This window comes from Falco naumanni, unplaced genomic scaffold (assembly GCF_017639655.2).
Source record: "Falco naumanni isolate bFalNau1 unplaced genomic scaffold, bFalNau1.pat scaffold_231_arrow_pat_ctg1, whole genome shotgun sequence".
NCBI lineage: Eukaryota > Metazoa > Chordata > Aves > Falconiformes > Falconidae > Falco > Falco naumanni.
The window spans coordinates 29,111-46,803 of record NW_024427401.1 but is presented as its reverse complement, the minus strand read 5'-3'; the positions used below and the strand labels follow the sequence as shown (position 1 = coordinate 46,803).

Below are 17,693 nucleotides of genomic sequence, written 5' to 3'. Positions count from 1 at the left end.
ACATATTTATAAAATGAAGAGCATTCACTTCTATTTAAATCTATGAATATATTACCACTCAAAGAAAGGGAAATAATTCAGGTAAAAATAGGTTTGTGTGATCACGGGAGATGCAGAATAGCATCAATAGTTGTTATAGTGTAATAGTCACTAGTGATGTCACTCTTGTACAAAACAGAAAGAGGCCTTGCAGACTAAGGTAGACTAATGGTGCTGAATGTCTCTTTTATGTGGCTTTGAAGGCAAAAATATTTATTTGAAAGTATGGCTCTTCCCTATTGCACTGTATCATGTGCCTTTTGTCCTTGGCTTGCAGGAGCATGTCCTAGGTGTGCAAGATTTACTTTGACATGGAATCTCACTTCAGAGATAACAATAGTAGCAGACTTCTACACCAAACACCAAGGGAACACTATTTAGTAAGAGATATTATTCCAATTAACTTTGGTAATAAAAACTTAGCTTTATTATTAGTGTTCTACTAATCAAAACTAGTTGCAGAAAATTATTTAAGACATAAAAGTACGAACTCTCACATAAATAATCATATAACTAAAGGAAATTGAGATATATTAAATGCATTGCAGGCAAGAAGAAAGGTTCATCTATTTGACCGTATTATCTACAAGAATAGAGACCAACTTGATTTGTTTATTCCTTCTCTCTTTATGGTATTAACTCAGCACAACTATAGAAAACAACTGTCATATTTAAAGTAAAAAAATAAAGCACCCCCAAACCTAGACACTCAGAATCCAGGTAGAGAATGCCAAACAACAGCAATTTATTTTAACTGGTATAATTCCATTTACATCAACTCATATTGAAGATCTAGCATGGAGGCCTACATTAAAATGCAAATGAATTTTAATAGTAACAACTGTATGTGAAAGGATAGGGAGAAATCAGTTCTTTAGACTGTCAAATTCTCTCTTGTTTACACTAGAGGAATACTAAAGGAGAATCAGAATGCATATTCATCTCGAAATAAAATGTCATACACCCTTCAGGGCATGTTAGCAGATTCTGTCAGAATGTTGATATATTTTGCAAATAAGGAGATATATTTAGATTTTCCCATATAATCTGGAAGTTATAAGAATGCTTAGTAGTCTGTACAAAAGTGCTATTATGTTAACATATTAAGTTATATATAAAGGTAATGATATCTGTCTTTGCCATAAATTGACCCTATTTCTTTTACTCAGCTCTTCATAACTATGCTGCTCTGCACCGTAGTCCAATCAGATATCATAAAATAGGAGACTGATTGAACAGACTAGCAGAACAGTTCTGGCAACTTAAAAACTAGTGCTCCACACAAAAGAAGTCTTAAATAAATGGAGGCATCCTTTGGATTGTAACGCTGGTTTTCTTTGTGGGAATACTTTCAAGAATAATCCCTGTAAATACCTTATTTTGGTTTTTTCTGTATTAGGTGATAGAAGATGTATACCTACCAAAATACTGCAGGAATTCGGTAAAGAGATTGCATACGGGAAACTAGTCATCTTCTTGCCTCTAGCATTTAAACTGCCAATGACTCGTGAATTGAAAAGCTGCTCCAAGTAGGACCGAAGAACCCTCATATCGAAGTAATTATCTACACGGCCTCCATAAATTGCATTTTCAAACAAACCATGCACAAATTCCCACTGAAAATCTTTGGAACCTATAAATTAATTAATTAATATTAGTTTTGCATCAATGGATAGCATTGCATCATAAGCATTTCTTCTTGTCATTGCAGTTCTTCAATGAAAAATATAAAGACATTAAATAATTAAATTCAAATTGTTTTTCTTCTATAGTACCAAATAGTAAGAGTTGAAGAAACTTCAACAGGTTTGTAAATACATGTCATTGATAAAACAAACGCTTACTGTATTTCAAAATGAGTTATTAGAAATATTAATTAGGTCTTGAAGTGCTTTTTATTGGAGATAAACCAATTGGTTATATGCATTTCAGAACTGATGCTATTAGCATTTTGTGTTCCTTTGTCATAAATAAAAAGAATTTCCCTTGTTCAAAATTTTGTACGCTATTTTGTGTCAAAGTACCATCTGATCTCATAAAAAACTGATTGACTGAACCAAAATGAGGTCATGCTCAAAACAGATAACATTACTGGAAATGTCGTATCTTTCACACACAAAGAGGTCCAGGACAGGTACTCTGTAAATCATTATAAATCACACAACGTAGCACATAAAACTAAGACGTTACTATTAGTTTCCTGGCCAGACTGATGTTGCAATTAGATTACTCTGGCTTAGTTATATCCCACAAGTTCAAATTAACTTATTTTCCCTCCCTTCTATCACAGTTTTCCAAAATAACAACATGGGACAATGATCTACTTATACTCCATAGCTTTCACGCGCAGGTAAAGCTTGAGCAAAAAGGTATTTCTTAAAGTACCTTGAAAAAAGGAAGAAGTAATTACTTTAAGGGGGGGGCGTTTATTGGTGGTAACTATTGTTTCCAAACACCTCAATCATTGCTTTCAAAGAAGAGTTATCTTCACAGCAACAGTTAATGATTAGATTAATGATTATCATTGATGGTTAATGCTTGAACTTCTTTACATGACTACGTTTCAAGTCTGTATAACTAAGGTGCAATTCCAGAAGTATTAATCATCCATAAATCTGATTTAAGTCAATGATCATACACCATCTCTAAACATCAGTTCCTAAATTTACTTTGAAATTATATAAAATGCAAAGATTTTTTTTTAATTATCTATTTCATATTAACTAATATTAACAGACTACACTACTTAACAGAACAATGAAGTAGGCTCTATCTAACAGTGAGTTTCGTTATGAAGATTTCATTGATATTCAATTAATTTTCAATTCATTTATTCAAAATATGGGGTACAGAAGACTTCATCTTCCAGGCACTTCTGCATTTCCTGTTTATTACTCTGGACTCAAGCTCAGCAGAACAGTTCTTGGCACAAAGAAAATATGAGTTTATCCAACCTCCCAAAAATGGAATTATGATTCACCCTGTGTTTCTAACTTTGCTTACTGGTGATGAGCCTTGCAGCATCTTCACTGTTACCCAAGTGTTGTAGAAAGATCAAGCTCTTCCTGCAAGTTCTCTACTAATGGTAAAACGGACAGGTCCCATTTGCAAGGTCAGATGGCACAAGGTGGCTTGCATCCATACATCTAAACTCTCTTTTGCCCTGAAATAAGGTAACATCCTACCTGCTACATATTGGAGAGTCCCCAGGCTCTTCTATCTGACAAACCATGCCTTGTTGCTGCCTACAAAAATACCAGTCTGTATAAGCAAATATAGGAAAAAAAATAACCTGATCATGGAATAGTTTTTGAGTCTGTGTTCAGCCCTTACTCGTTTACTAAAACAGCCATATCCTTCAGAGTCTGGATCTACATCCAGAAAAGTCTAATAAGCCTAAATGCAGCTGTTTGAGGGTCAGACTATTTCCCATACTGAAGTAATTACCTACCTACCTCGTCATATGTTTATATTTGTGAAAATGTTCCGATGAAGATTCAAATGCAAAATGTTCAAAGCAGCCTTTAAACAGAATGGCCCCACAGTCCAAACTCAAAACAAAACAATCAGGCAAGGAAACCAGTTTATAAAAATTACTGTGAAATTTTTTAATATTCTAAGAATTTTAAAGGAGAGACATTCAGAGGGGTAACATTACAGAGGTGAGAAATCATTCCTTAAGAAGTGGCTTACCCTCAAAGAGTCTATCAATAATGTCAAAACCAGCACGGAGATCAGATAAAGAAAATTCATAAAACTTGGTCCAACCCTACCATTAAAAGAAATCCAAAGAATTTAATTAGTCACATGATGATGATGAAGTAAAATACAAATATTATGTAATTACTGAATACTGTAAAATACTTAATAATGAAAGAAGAGACAACCTATGTCCTCAAAAGTGCATCTTTGAAAACATTCAATCGAGGCAGTATTAAAAAAAAAAATTCAGCTCATTCAGTACGTATAAATTTACATGCTTACACAAACTAGAATCCATTCAGTATGAGGAATGTAAACTTAAGATTACATTATTTCCTAACAGTATTCACTTCAACTAAAACTGGCTGACATCTGTGATTAGGTCACGCATTAAATTAAGATTTTATTACTGAGGGCTTTTTTGTATTTCAGTTTCCTTTGGATTTTCATAAATAGGTACGATTCTTCAAGCACAGTCTACATTATACTTTCATTATCTTATTCCTTAATTCATGTCACTTCTCTACTGACTTAAAAAATTATAATAAGAAAAGCAATGACTGCTACTATTACAGCACAAATGCTGACCACCACTTACATATTTTAATCACTCTCAATTTGTACCTCCCTTCTGTTCTTGGTGGCATTATTCTTTATATAGCATTCACGTGTAATGTGTGCGTAATTCTAGCAAAAAACTTTACATGTAAATGGATAAGTATAAATAAATATTGATATATGATACAGAACTCAGGAAATTCAGATCTCAAAGGTACCTCCTGTTGCTGTATCTTCTTACAGCTGTACCTTGGCATATGCACCATATCATAGGAACAGGTGTATATGATTCATGATGAAAACCGTGTAAATGTTCCAGATAATAGGCACATATCCAGTGAAATGGATACAGTCTCAGGTCAAGACTGCAGCTGCTTCAAAGATCACAATCAAACTATCACCAGTCACCCTGAAGGTCACAAACTGGAAAGATGCCGCAGTCTCCCAACAGTGTATGTTTTTTAGACAGGTTTGTACATGGACCCCAGACAACCTGAAATTCATTATCAAATACAAGAGCTTCTAGTTCAGATTAAACTGCAGTCCAGCAATGCTGGAAACTGGTAATCTTAAGTAAAATAAACTATCACTAAGCATGCACAGGAGACAAACAGTCACACTGGAATTATGGAGAAAGCAGTAATCCTAGTTTGTGTCGCTTGGAAAGCTGGTGGTAAATGAAATTGAATTTGAAGAAAGCCAAATGAGAGTTCATGTGACAAAGAAGTACTTTCAATATTTTCACCTAGCTTACTTCTTGAACACCATATTCAAAGTCTGTTACTGGAAGAGGCAAATAACCTTATAAACCACAAAGTCAAAACTAGCAAAACACTCTCAAACATTCCAGGCTCTATGAGATCAAGTCTTTCAGGTGACAGGTTAATTTCACCCCTAGTCTGAATAAAATAAACAAGACATAGAATAGTTTGTTGGCTGGGGTTTTCCTCTGTTTAATTTAAGCATCTGCAGCCAGAAAGAAATGTTTGCTTTAAAGAAAAATTTATCTAAGAAAAAAACACATCTCATTCTCTGAAACCCATTATAATCCTCACAAGAAATGAGTTCCCTCGTTCTTCTCTCCTTGAACAGGGTTTGTGTGCAGAAAGAGTAGACAAAGTCATCTCCTTCCCACCAAAATGTCTCTTTTCTCATATCTTCCATTCAATCATGTACGTTTCCAGACTATTCTTTCCTGTTCCAAACAAACTGGATTCACAGAATCTTTTCCATGGGACCTCACTCTTGCATCAGTATCAGTTAGGACACAAATCACAACATAATCCCATGTAGGCAGTAGCAGATTTCAGAGGGACAGAATTTAGGGCACCAAGATCTTATTTTGCAATTAATTCAGAGACAATAATGAAAGCAGGCGCTAGAAGTATACAAATTTTCTCACCTCTGAACATGACCCAACACATACCTGACGAAAAATACTTCCAAATATAAAACCTAAGAAATGGGGTAAATTTTAAAAAAGGTAGCAAAAAATTTATTACCTGAGGAATATAATTTCTTCTTTCTTGGCATATAGCGTGAAACCATGCTAAACAAAAGAGAGAATGTGCTCGAGACAAGTTTCCCTTTTTATTAATTTGCTCTGGTGTCCAGGATTCATAGGTTCGCAAGAGATTCTTTTTGAGGCCTGGAGGTGCCTGCATTGGAAGGAAAAAACACTGTTCTAAACAGAAAACTCAATACTTTTACGTACAGCTTTCTTAAATTCTAACTTACAATTTTTAAGTTAATGATATGACAAACAGTACTTCATAGAATTTAAGGAGAAAAAAAATCTGCTTGTAATAAATGGCCTAACAACAGAATGATATTATACTGAAAATAACTTAAACATACTGAAGGAAATTGTAACCAGGACTAACTGACAGGACTAACTACAGAAGAAGAACTTAGTAAAAGAACATATCAAAATATGTAAGCAAAAAAGTAAATTCAATGTATTCAAGAACAAGAACCTTTCTTCTGATTTTACAAGCTCAACTACCAATTATCATTTCTTTGATCAGAGCCAACTGACCTTATGTCATCACTGCACTCTATTAGCTAGCATATAAATATGGTATATATGAACAATAATATGCCAGTTCCCTGATCTAGTGGTAGAAATGTGACAATCCTACACAGTGTTGCAGTTTCTGTACCATTGAAAACCTCAGTATAAGCAAGAAGGTACCTCAGAAGTTTAAAAACAGCTGCAGTCAACATAAAAGTGTAACAATTTTGGCTTCTTGAAAGTCAGAAGTTAGCAACGTTGGACTATAAAAGGTCAAAGCTTCTTGGTTTAGCTGTAGGCAAAATCTTCATGCTCCATAACCAATGGAAGAGTTAGTAGCACTCCTGTTCATGATTTCCATAATGAATATTAATGCATATGGATATTATTGGTTAGAGCACTTTTCAACAAGTTGGAAGAGCATGGTCACACCTATTCCTTAGGCTGAGCCATTTTGAAAGCAAGGCTCTCAATTTCTAGTAAAGGCCTTTAACAGTATGTTCTGATGTATGGGAGAAGACACATTTTTGTTGAAAGGGCCCAGTGAATATAAAGGTAGGGGAGTAGGCAGGGGGCTGGTGTGTGTGTGTAAAAGGAAAGAAAGTGTGATTCTGTGATATTCAGATGAAGATATTCATCAAGAAAGGGGAAATCCTTGGTTTTCATCCATGTTCCAGTACCTGTGTAGGTTTTTGCTTTTAAGAAAAGCTGAGTTAAGGCATAAAAGAATTTGGAGCACAAAACAGAAGAAACACTTCCCCCAGGTAAATTTATTTTCAGTTCAGACTTGTAACTGGAAAAAAATCTGCAAATAAGTTTTACAAATCTCCCCTTTAAATCACAGCTTCTGTAGATATCCACATAAAAATAAAAATGGTCATCAAAAAATCTTTCAAGATAAATAGCAATTTTTGTATTACTTCTAATTGAAATATAAGGCAAAACCAGTTATGTAAACAATCCATCATTACCCAAATATTCTATCTAAACATATAGTTTACTATACATACAAGTTCATTCATTGTAAACATATAATAAAAGCTATCCAAACAAATCTTACCTCATAAGTGATTTTCAGACTTGATTGAAGCAAAATGGGAGTAAATTTGGGATGAACTTCAGTAGTAAGCCAAAGGCGAAAGTTTGGTTGAGGCTGTAACGCATTCAGTTCCTATTAAAGACATGTCATATAGTGAAGTAGTTTTGGGTTGTTCGTTTTTTTTTAAATACAGAACAGTATTTACAAAATTATAATATCCTAAATTAGAAAGTTAGGATTGTCAAAAATTTCTTCAGTAGTTTTTTTACAAGTAAGGTTATTCAAAAGGCTATATAGTTCAAGACATGTTGTCTCCACACATTCTATATGGTCACTGTGCTCAAGTTCAAAGTTCACCCTAGCTGTGTCAAAATATTTGCACCTCAGCCCCAGATCCTAAATTCAAAACAGAAAAATATATAGCAGTTCTTTACATTAAGTAAAAAAAAAAAAAAAAAAAAAAACCAACAATGAAAAAAACCCTGAAAAGGCTACATCTCAAAAAAATGAAGGCTTGGAATGTGGGCTGCATATCAACGTCAGATCTCAATGACTTTCAACTGTATACCTATATTAATTTCTTCAAGTGTTTGTTGTATGCACATTTCATGTACCATGATTCCTAAAAAAAATCAAGATAGGAAAAAGGAGTTCTAAGAAAATATGCTGTATCAAATTATAAAGGCTTCACAAAAAATATGTAATTACTGAATGTAAGAAAACATATTGCTGGTTCTTTATGTGCATCTGAAACAGACATATTTTCCACTGAAGATACAAAAGTTCTTTGAACATTGACTTGAAAACGATGTCAACAGTTTTGTGTATGTGTCTTGGAAGAAACATAGAGCTCAAAAATCTCTTAACAGATTTTCTCACAAACCTTTCATTTTGATAATCTCTAAAACATAGTAATTTTCTTTTCAGTGGTTTTAGTGAAGAAGAAAATTCTGTCAACCCATTAATTGTTCTGCTCTTTAGGCAAAATGACAGCTGTATCTGGTACCTAGGATCACAGAACACAGAGGTTGGAAGGAACCTCTGGAGACTGTCCAGTCCAACTCTGGTCAAAGCTACAGCAGGTTGCCCACAACTGTATCTAGTCAGGTTTTCAGCATCTCCAAAGATGGAGACTCTACAGCCTCTCTGGACAACTTGTTCCAGCATTTGATCATCCTCAGAGTAAAAAAAGTTTTGTCTTATGTTTAAATGGCATTTTCTGTATTTGAATTTCTGCCCATGGCCTCTTGTCCTGTCACAGGACACCACTGAGAAGAGCCTGGCTCTGTCTCCCTTACACCTTTCTATCTGCTGACACACAATGATAAGATACCCCTAAGCCTCCTCTTCCCCTGGCTGAACAGTGCCTGTTCTCTCATGCTCTTGTTATGTCAGATGCTCCAGTCCCCTCATCACCTCTGTGGCCCTTTACTGGACTGGCTCCAGCATGCCCCTGTCTCTCTTGTACTGGGTAGCCCAGCAGACACAGCACTCTAGATGTGTCTTACCAGGGCTGACCAGAGAAGGATCACCTCCCTTGACCTGCCTAAAGCAGCCCAGGAGGCTGGTGGCCACCTTTGCTGCAAGGGCACAGCTGTCTCATACTCAGCTTCTTACCCACCAGGACTCCCAGTTTTTTTCTGCCAAGTTGTTTTTCAGTTATTTAGCTCCCAGACTGTCTGGTTGCCTGGAGTTATGTCTTTCCTATGGGAAGCACTTGGTATTCCCTTAGCTGAACTTCATGAGGATCTTGTCAGCCTACTTCTCCAGCCTATCAAAGCCCTTCTGAATGAAAGCACACCAATCTGTTGTACCAATCATTTCTCCCAGGTTTGTATCATCTGTACTTGCTGAGGATGCATGCTGTCCCATTATTCACATAATTAATTAAGATGCTAAACAATGTTGGCCACAGTATCAATGCTTAGAGCACACCACTGATGACGGGCCTCCAGCTGGATTTTTTGCCACTGACAAAACCCCTTTGAGACATACAGTTACACCAGTTTTCAATCTACTTCACTGTGGTACAATCATGTCTGTATTTCATCATTTTGTCTATGAGGATGTTACGGGAGACAAACTAAGACATAAAAATGATCCACAGCCTTGGAGATTTAACTAAAAATAACAAAAGAATTTACACGCTGGTTCAAGCTCAATCACCTACAGCATGCATGCTCTGATACATCGTGTTTGGCTAGAATACAGCTAAGGGCAGTCAGCTGAAAGATGATACCTTCACATCTTACTATTGGTAAAGTTCACATTGACCAGAAGGCATATTTCATCTTCTCAAATGGAAAGACTGTGAGAACTAAATGTATATACCTGGATGGAATTGAGTTGTAACTATGCAGGTCTCTCTTAAGAGGATGTTCAAACATATGAACTGTATAGCCTCACACTGGCTAATGGTAGGCTAAACAGACAAGGGGATGTGCTGAGTCAAACATCAGCAAATTTCAGTCTCTACTAAGCTCAGCAGAAGTTTAGCACATTCAGTATTATGTTCTTGTGGAAACAATAAGAAACTTCTGATACATATCAACATTTTAATATTTGCAAGATCTGGAAACTGATAATTGGTATGAGGCTTACAAACACTTCTTTACAGTTCGTTACGACATTCAGAGTAGATGACACATGTCAATGTTATCTCCTTTTGCCTCTCCATTTTTTCAAAATGGTTTAGCAGAATGTTAAAGGTACTTAAATGCCACATAGTCATTACCAGACAGAAGACAGACTGCAAGCTTATGTGCATGGAGTATAGTTTATGAACAATCCCTCAATCATTAGAAACTGGAAAATTAAGACTGTAGTAACTGTTTATAGGAATTCCCCACCTTTTTTATTTTTTAGTTTGTTTGTTTTATGGATTTCAGAGTGATATACCTGTAAAGGCACTTTGATTTAGTTAGCAAGTTAACGATTTTACATGCTGTAAGTGCATTTCTATAAAACATCAGACATTTCATTTCAAATTAGCAAAAACCTCTTAGTGACTCAGACACAAGTTACACTTATCAAAAAAGAACTACTAAAAAGAAAGTCCTAGAACTAAAACAAAAAAAGAACAAATTTAAGCATATATAGATGCAGAGTTCAGCAAACATGGGCACTATCCCATAAAGTATCAGAAATCCTAATGGGAACATTGGTTCACTCATTTTTCAGAAATACTCTACACTTCATGAAAATTAAACTGCTCACACAAAGGAAGGAGCTGCTTAGGTATGAAGCATTTCACCTTATTCATGACTGAGAAACCCGCAAAAGTTCATTTTTAAATTACTGGAATTTTAAACATCACCATGGAAAAGCCTGAAATGCTTCAGAAATGGTGCATGCTAATTTTTTCAGGTTTCCAATACATTCTTCTCTAGTCACCCTCACCTTTTCCAATACAGGAAGCCAAGATGTAACAAGATGCAGGTTCTTTAAACACAGCCTTTCTCCATTGTGTGCACATTCTTTTAAAGTTTGAATAGCCAGGTCAGCTTGGCCTTGGCCCATTGCAATCTGAAATGACAGACACAGTTGTATCACAAACTTATCATACCTCATTTAACAGTATAATACAAAATTGTTATTTCCAAGTTAGAGCATATATGTAGAAAAGAAGGTGTGCTAAAAGTAACCAGAATTTTCTCTAATGTGATAGGCTACTAAAGTAGGGGGAAAATTAAGGAAAACTTAGTTTTTTCTTTGCAACCTAACCAGTCTGTTAAGAAACAACATTACCTAGTCTTTTTTATGGAAAAAACGTGAATCACATGGTGACAGTGATGGTACTCCCTTAGAACTCAAAAAGTAATTTCAGTATCAGTCACTAAACTGTATTACTGCAGAACTGCTGATACAACAAAAACAAGAGATAAATGAGAACAAAGTTTATTTTGACTGCAAGTTAGGAGTACTTCCTTTGAACAGAAACACTCAATTTCATACTAAGATGAGTGAAAAACTAAGGCTGCTCTTTTTCCAACTGGGAAATACAAATAGCTTAACCAACAGACTTTTCTTCATTTTTTTTTTTATAGTACCATATTGCTGCTAAAATAAACTTGGATCTTCAAATGGATCCAAACCCACAAAGATCCAAAACTGGATTTTCAGACAAATTAGTGAAAACTGAAAATAAAGGACTTGTTCTGTGGCACAATTCCTGCAATACAGACTACCTGTAGAGTACATTCACCTTAGTTCTCCCTTAGAAACTCATTGGAAGCTGTATGTAACAAAAAACCCTGAACCAAACAAGTTGAAAAGAAAGTGGTTTGAGTCCACCAGAAAAGTCTGGTCTTGGCATTACTGCTACAGCAAAATAAAATATTGTGATTATTATGACTTCATCAACTATCCCCCAAGAGGAAATCCATCCTGGTTTTTTTATCCTAAAACTGTACTGAATCAAAGAAACTTGGGCCCTTAGCTTTATATGATGATACAAAGATATCATCTGCCTAAATAAAATTGAGCATATCATCTTGAAATTACTTAAAACAGCAAAAAGAAGATAACTGAAAGTCACCAGACAATATGGTAGTACACTGCACAAATTTAGTGGTCAGTACTTTATCCCATATGAGAAATAATTCAACAATGAAGCAAAATTTGACCTATGTTCTCTTCAAATTACATGAGAAAGTACAGGGAAAAAATAACAACTAAGTATTCTCATTAGTAGGACAATTTTCAGATGATTCAGCTTTGAGTAGCACTCCTTAATCAAATACCATGTCATGTTACATTTTAAAAGTCCAACTTTTAAAGGATATTTTAGATAAACACAAAAAGCCATGTGGCAGAGTAGGAAATATGCATTCTGAAACATTCCCAGCTAGATAAACTGGCAGTAGGATTTAAATCTTCACAATTTGATAGGAAAAATATACTACATCAGTGCACATTCCAGGAAAGGAACAATTTCAAGGACTATTTAAAAGCAACATTAAACTTGACATTTTCCATGACAAAGGAAATAATGTTTTACAGATAGATACAAAGCGTACTGGTACTGTGTATTAGGAATATTAGGAAATCACTTGTTTCATAGAACAATTTGAGTTGGAATGGATCCTGGAAGGTCTCTAGTCCCATCTCCTGCTCAAAGTAGGGTCAGCTGTGAAAGATCAGACTATGAGCTGAGGGCTTTGTCCAGTGGACTCTTGAGAACCACCAAGGATGGAGACTGCACTGGGAAATCTGACTGTTCTCATGGTGAAAAAGTTCCTCCTTACATCCAGTCATAACTTATCCTGTTACCATTTATACCCATTGCTTCTTTCCACCATGCCTGACTGCAAAGAGTCTGGGTTCATTTTCTCAATGACCTTCTTGTAGGTCTTGTATTGACCTGTTATTAGGTCATCACCTATAATAATTATTATATTGGCTGTTATTAGGTCATCACAAAGACTTCTCTGCTGACAGGGCACAAGGTTGACTCATGCTGTTTGTCATCTACAGAAACCCTCCAGTCCTTTTCAGCAGAGGTTCTCCCCAGACAGTCAATCTATGGCCTGCATCATTGCAAGGGTTTCTCCTTTCACAGGGAGAGGACTTCACATTTCTTGAATTATATAAGGTTCCTGTCAGCCAAGGAAAGCCAAGGACAGTTGCAAGCCCACTGCTTGGTGGGGCATGGCATATAATGACAAAACACATGGAAAAGGCTGAGGTACTCAATGCCCTTCCAGTCTGAGGTTTCACTGCTAAGGCTTATTCTCAGGCCTCCCAGGTCTCATACACCTACAAGCACGAGTGAAGCAATACCCACAGTAGAGACAGAGATTTAGGAATCACTCAACACACTTAGAAATAAAAAAGTCCACAGGACAAGATGGGATGCATCCAAGAATGCTGGGGGATCAGCTAACGTCACTCCCTGCTCTCATCTTCAAAAGGTTATGTTGATGTGGGGTGTTTACTCATAGAAAAGGAAAATGTCACATCTATCTTCAAGAAGGACAAGGAGAAAGATCTTGTTGATTACAGGCTAGTCAGCCTCCACTCAGTCCCTGCAAAAGTTATGGAGCAAGCACTCTTAGAAGCCATTTTTAAACACATGAAGAACACAGAGGTGGTAAAGAGTAGCCAATACAGATTTGCCAATGGCAACTCATGCCTGATTGACTTCATTGCTTTCTATGATAAGGTGACTGCCACTGTGGACAAGGACATGCCAGTGAATACTGTATTCCTTGACTTTAGTAGAGCTTTTGACAGTCTCCCATATCCTCTTTATCACCGAATCAGAGACATATGGGCCGGAGAAATGTAAAATAAGTTATGCAGAAAAATGGCGGGACTGCTGGGCTCACAGGATGGTCATTGGTGCAAAGTCCAGCTGGCAGCCAGTAACTAGCAGTATCCCTCAGAGATCAGTACCAGGACAAATACTGTTTAATATCTTCATCAGTGACATGGGTAATGTGACTGAGTGCACTCTCAGCAAGCTAATGGATAACACCAAAGAGGTGTAAGAAGGGTGAGCAATCCATACGCTGGAAGTCAGGGTTACTACTCAGACCTGAACAATCTGGAGAAACAGGCTGGCAGTTCATGAAGTTCAACAAGGTAAATGCAAAGTCCTGCAGCTGGAATGGAATTATCCCATGCAATAGTAGAAGCTAGGGTCTGCCTAGAAGCAGCTTTGGGGAAAAGGAAACCTTAGTGGACTAGTTGGATATGAGTCAACAACGAGGCCTTGCAACAAAGGCCAATCCCATAACGGACTGTATTAGTAAAAACATTCAGCAAGTCCAGGGAAGTGATCCTTTCCCTCTCTTTGGAACTTGCGAGACCACATCTGGAGTACTGTGTCCAGCTTTGGGCTCCCCAGTACAAGACAGACGCGGTCATATTGAAGTAACTAACTCCAGAGCAGACCACCAACATGATCAGGGCACGCTTAGCAGGTTTTGTTTAGCCAAGCAATCAGGAGACCTTCTTGCTGTCTACAACTAACTTACTGAAGACTGCACAGAAGATAGAGCCAGACTCTTTCAGAGGCACGTGGTAATAGGACATGAGTCAATGCAAACAAGCTGGAACATGGGAAATACTGATGTGATATTAGGAAAAACATTCTCCTGTGAGAGCTGTCAAATACTGGAACAAGCTGCCCAGAGATATTGTGGGATGATCCCCACCCTTGGAGGAAGGATCTCCCTGCTCTGAGCACAGAATTGAGACAGATGATATCCAGAAGTCCCTTCCAACCTAGGTTATTCTATGAATTTAACAGCTACAGTAAATTCCTTCTTAGAAAAAGAAAAGTTGTTTTCAACACCTCTGCATAGATCTAATTTTGAAACAGACATAGAAAATATAAAGTGATCTCTTAGCACTACAATTCTTGATTAAAGTGACTTATTTTCACCCAGTTCAGTTTTGTGTCAAATGCAAAACTGGGAACAAGCTGTATACCATGACAAAAAACAATTGTTATATTGGCTGGGCAAATATTTTTATTGTTGCATGCCTATTCCTGAAATCTGAGAGCCTTCCTGCATGGTTGATCTTAAACACTTTTTTAAAAAGACTTGAAATATAACAGTTCTGTTCAAGGACTCCCATCAGCAATTAATTGGTTAACACTTACTTGTAAAACTTCTCAAACTATCTTACAGAATTTCACAAAATACCGAAGTGTTCACAAACACTGAACATCTGATTTTATGTTTTCTGTTGAATAAAGAAATATGCAAGTCCTACAAGCAGAGAAAATTATGCAGTCTAGTTGTTGGTGGGTTTTGTTCATATTTCAATTACTCCACACTAAAACTGATAATGTTTCAGCATGTATGACAATTCTTAGTCTCTTTTGTTCTCCTCCATCTACTCATTTTTCCTTTCTCCAAGTTGGAGGAATACCTCTCATGCTGATTCTACTTCTGTGAGGATCGTTGTGTCTCTCCAACCCATTTTGCCAATGATATCGGAAGTTCATGGCAAGATAGGTGGGAACAACAAACACATAGACACCCATGCTTTCACATACTAACTTCATTAAAAACCAAGGTACAACAGATATTACTTCTGTAAAATTTTACACATTGTGGTTTTTAATCATTATGCTTATCTAAGACTGACCTGATGGTAGCACTCAGTATTTCTTTCAACACTGGCAAGTTCTTGCAACTCTTGAGAAGGATCGGCACCAGGAGAAATAATTATTAAGATGGGCTCAATTGCCAGAGTCTCTTTATACAGACGTTTCAAATGCAGAGGTGATGGAGATAATTCTTTTATTCCTAGAATTAGATTTATCATGGAAATAAAGTGATTACACAGGATGGAGTGCATCATTAAGCACTTTAGAAATCATCTGGCTGTCAAAGTTATGTTTAATGGAGATCATAAAACTGGTCCTATAAGAAAAAAATTCTTACAGTATGCAGGTAGAAGGCACCCTATATTGTTAAGAAAAAGACACAAGCATCAAAATGGCACCTGGCCTTCCAGCTTGGTGAATATAAACTGCAGTCTTTACAGTAAAGTCTTCAAGAAAACATACAAAAAGAGAAGAGCTGGAATATAAGAATATGAGAGAAGCTATATGCAGCCAGGACTATGTTTAGAGAACTGAAAAAAAGGAGTCCAGTGTTTTCAGGGTAAATAAATAAGCACTCATATTCCAGATAATAACTATGCAATCAGAGTGGGAATTCCTGACATACTTTTCTGCCTCCATGTTATATTCTGACAGAATTTCTTAAATCTTAACTATCTAAACTGACATCTGGACATGAGAAGAAAAAGCATATGTGAGAGCAAGTAACTTTTCAGAAAATGTCTAAGTGGGAAAGGGAAAACAAAGGGGAAGACAGACAGACCTGACATATAAATACAAAGTTTGGCAGAGGGTGCAAACTTCACATTTTTCATAAACAGATGAAGCTTCCAGCAACTCAATGAACAACTTTTCACAGAACTTGTCTACTAAAGACAATGCAATTAAACCAATTTACAGCAGCTGGAACTTGAACTCAAAATGCTTGTTAAAATTCCTTTAGTTGGTGATCTGTACATAGAAAAACAATGTGCAAAAATAACCATAGATGTATTATTACCATTAACAATGCCAACAGAGAAAGCAGGAAATATTTTTATTATTATTATTTTGGCAAGCAATTTTATTTTGGCTTAGATGCAATGTGACCATGAGAACTCTGATCTACTTTATAGAAAATGGTGTGTGAGAATAAAATACTTGCTTAGCCTGCACTGATATTCTTTCTGTGTATCTTTATTGCTTTTTTTAAGAATATGAAAATGTAGGTAATTAAAATTAAGCTTCCTTAAATACTACTTCTGATGTAGCCAGACTCAAAAACTAGGTTAAAGCAGATATGAAAAAAACCCAAAACAACTCAATGATCAATATGGAACGATTTGGAAGTATATTGTCAATATGATTTTTGCTAATATAGTGCATTTCAGTATAGCATGCAAAATAAAAAAACAAGCATGCTTCGGGTGCCCACAAAACACGTTTATAGAAAATTCTTATGAACTTTATCTTCAAAAGAAATTATTTTAATTTCCCTTCACCCATAAATTTAAAAATATATGTAAAAGATGAAAAAAGGAAAAAGCCATATCTGGATAGAACAGAAGTCGAAGGTTTTCTCGTAGGCTATTACAACTCTTTCGGAACTCTTTTTTTCTCACAGGAAAACAGCCAAAGGAGATTGGAAACTTAATAGTTCCCTTTTGAACTAAGTGAAACAGTCTGTTTAAGAAGTTTCAGAGCAAGGACCCTGAAAAAGACATGGCAGAAAAAAATATGAAAAAAAATATTCATACAGGCATGAACCCTTTTATTAGTTGGAACGTGTTAGTCATGATTTATGACATGATCTCAAAATAAGATCTCACTGGTATGCACGAAAAAAATCTGTGGATGAAACTTTGCCTACAAATGGTGTCTGCCTTCCTCAGTGAGGCTGTAGTTTCATTTACCAAAAAAACATTCCCTTGTAGAATGCTTCCAAGGAACTGGTATCAAGATAGACCTAGCCAATTACATAATACAGTGCGGTCTGGAAGACAGTAAGTAGTTAATCTTTTTTAATCTCACTTCTGTCCCAACACTGTACCACATTAAAACCAAAAAATTCTGCCTTGTCCCTACGTAATGCAGGGGTGACTCTTAAAACTATAGTGTCCACCCCAGTAAGGCACGCATCATTCACTATTCATCTTCCATACGCATATTGTCATTAACTGTTAAAAGCTTAAAGAAGGCTTTGGTGTGGTATATTGCAATATTAAGATTATTTGGAATTTTAAGTCCCAAACTTTGAATACAATAGACCTCAGAGAGAA

The 17,693-nt window shown here is 36.1% G+C and overlaps 1 pseudogene; it reads right to left on the bottom strand.

Annotated features, from left to right (window-relative positions):
* Nucleotides 1–1,460: 1,460 nt before the first annotated feature.
* Nucleotides 1,461–17,693, bottom strand: part of LOC121082056 — a 43,731-nt pseudogene continuing 27,498 nt past the window's right edge.